Source organism: Humulus lupulus, chromosome 4 (assembly GCF_963169125.1).
Source record: "Humulus lupulus chromosome 4, drHumLupu1.1, whole genome shotgun sequence".
NCBI classification, from domain to species: Eukaryota; Viridiplantae; Streptophyta; class Magnoliopsida; order Rosales; family Cannabaceae; genus Humulus; species Humulus lupulus.
The window spans coordinates 239,803,282-239,806,379 of NC_084796.1; positions in this window are offsets into that span (position 1 = coordinate 239,803,282).

The window sequence follows — 3,098 nt, forward strand, 5'->3', positions numbered from 1 at the left end:
TTAAAGGGTAATGGGATGTGATTTATTGGTATTTGAGAATGTTGGAGTTAGCGGGAATTGGAGAGCGTTAATTATAATTAACGGTATAGGTTGGAAATGACGGATTTACCCTTGGGAGTGTTTAGAAGCTTTTAAATTGGCCTAGGGGCATTATGGTCTTTTGACCTTATGGATTTATATCAGCCCATGAAGTTTAGAAGGCTGTAGAAACAGAGCCAAAACAGAGACATCAACCTTCTCTCTCTCCTCACCCGTACACCATTTCTCTTCTTTCTCCTTTTGGAATTTTGACGCCAATTTGAAGGAACAAGCTAGGAAAAATCAAGGTTTGGGCTTAGGGACTTGATTCAGCCATTGAAGGGGTTTGAAAACCGAGCTTGAGGTAAGGAATTAAGTCTGAGTTTTGAGCTATACCCTGTTTCTTTCTATTAAGTTTCAGCTTGTGATTTTTGATGTGTTAGTTAGGAATTAATGGGAGTTTAATTGATGTTTAACTTGGGTTTTGATGTGGGTGAGTTATGGGTGATGTTTGGAGGTTTAAATGAGTGTTTGGAGGAGGTTTTGAGTTGATTTGAAGGGCTGGTTTGAGAGGGAAAATGCAGGGGAGTTTGCTGGTGCGTTGCTGGTTTTTGGGCTGATCAGGGTAATGTGCCGCGGCCTGTCTATGGTGTGCCGCGGCCTGTGATGGCTTTAAAGGTGAAAATGGCTCTATCAGGAGGGTGAGCCTGTAATGACCCACTAATCTAGACTAATTGGACTATTATCGAAACTATACATAAAAAACTTACATTTTACGAAAATACCATAATTTATTGAGTAACTTGAAAATAAGAGTTATTTACAAAGAAACAGAATACTAAGAAGGATTTTGGGATCCCATTGTCTTTAAAACAAAATAAGATTTAAAATAAAAGACATTACATAATAATGCGGAAAATACATGTAAAACCATAAAAAACATAAAAGGAGACTACATCCTCGAATCGATAACGCTCGGCCCCTTGACTCCATTCATCATCGATACACATCCTCCCAAGCATCACGAATCTTACCGCCTCTAAGCTTATTTTCCTGCACATAAACAGAAAGGAGTGAGCCTAATGCCCAGCAAGGAAAAACCTAACACATAGTCATATACACAATTTCATAAGAAAACATAAAGACTTAACATAATACATATAACATACACTTATTATAATGGCCATTATTACTTGGGGTCCCATAGACTAAACAAGCATATGCCCATGGGGTTAATGGGGTCCTACTAGCTAAGTAGGTCATATGCCCATAACCCATTTGGGGTCTTGTTAGTCATATGGGTCATATGCCCAAGCCTACATACACATATACATATCATAACACTTTTAATAACATAAACATATAGATAACATAAGCACATAACATATTAATTCTAGCCTATTTTCCTTACCAAAGTTACCGGGATAAAATGGACTGAGTTAGGACTTTTGGAACACTCCTAAAACCACAATGAACAAGGGTGAGTCTAAAGAAAGGAGATGAAATGAAAGAGAATAGGAAGACTAAACCATTAAACGAAAATATGCTTACCACCACTTAAGTGCTTAAGAACTTGGATTCCCTAACCAAAAATAAGAATAAGGTTAGGGGACTGAGTAGAAGGTTTTGAGAAAAGAAATAACATAGAATACAGAAAGGACTAGAGTTTTGGGTTTACCTCAAAGATTGCAAGATCAATCTAACATCTACCGAAATACTATAGCACTCACTTACTTCCCAAGTGTTTGATAAGCTTATGATGTTTAAGCTTATAGTTTTTCCCCAAACCAAGTGTTTACACTCTCTCACTCACTTAACACTAGCAGCCTCTGAACTTAGAGCAAATGGTGAATAATGGCTGGGTACTAGGTCCTATTTATAGAGTTTGGGAATGAAAATATCTTGATTTTACTTGAATAAAAATAATGGCTTTTTAGGTGAAAATCATTTGAATAATCGTTCAGCAGAGGCTGAAGACTCGTTCAGAAGATGCTGGACTGTTGAAGGAGTTTGAATGGCTGAAGGGAAAAGAATTCAAATGTATTTGAATTCATGCTGGTGGAGGCGATATATCGCCCCCTATAGGCGATATATCGCCTGGACCTTTGTTTCCGAGGCGACCGTGCATCGATTCGTGTTTTCCGTATCTACGTGCTGCGACATATCGCCCCCTATAGCTGCGATATATCGGCATACGCTGAATATTTAAACACGAATTTACACATTTTTAGCTGAGTTTGAATGGAGTAAACAGCCTTGACTAAGCCCTCAACGTGCTCAAAGCTGCTGACTGACCCTATACATTCAAACTTTTACCCTTATTTAATTTAATCCTCAAAAATACTAAATCCTTAATTACCATTCCAAACATGTGCTTAAAATCCTATTGGTTGATGTCTAAACCTTATAATATAATAATATATTCCTTAATATCAGACACATTAATCAAACCTTAGGTTATACTTAATATTCTTAAACTATAGGTTAAACTTAGAAAATCTATAAGTACTACTATGAGTGTCCAAATAACTCCCGGTCTGAACCAAAAATCCAAAGTAACAATGATAACACTAAACATACTATAATACTACTAAACAATTAGCTAAGTAAAGTTCTTGGACTCTACAATTCTCCCCTACTAAAAAGAATTTCGTCCTCGAAATTTACTTACCAAATAACTCCGGATACCGGCTCTGCATGTCCTCTTCCAACTCCCACGTTGCCTCGCGTTCAGAACTATTGCTCCATAGGACTTTAACTATAGGAAAGCTCTTGGACCGTAACTGCTTCATCCCCCTATCTAGGATGCTAACCGGTCGTTCCTCGTAACTTAAGTCTTTCTGGAGTGCTATGGTATCGTACTTGAGGACGTGAGATGGGTCTGACACATACTTGCGTAACATCGAGATGTGGAAGACGTTGTGACTATCGGCTAGTGCTGGCGGTAGGGCTAGTCTATACGCAACTGGTCCCACTTTGTCCAATATCTCAAAAGGACCTAAGAATCGGGGACTGAGCTTGCCTTTCTTCCCGAACCGCTTGACACCCTTCATAGGAGATATCTTCAGGAAGACTTGATC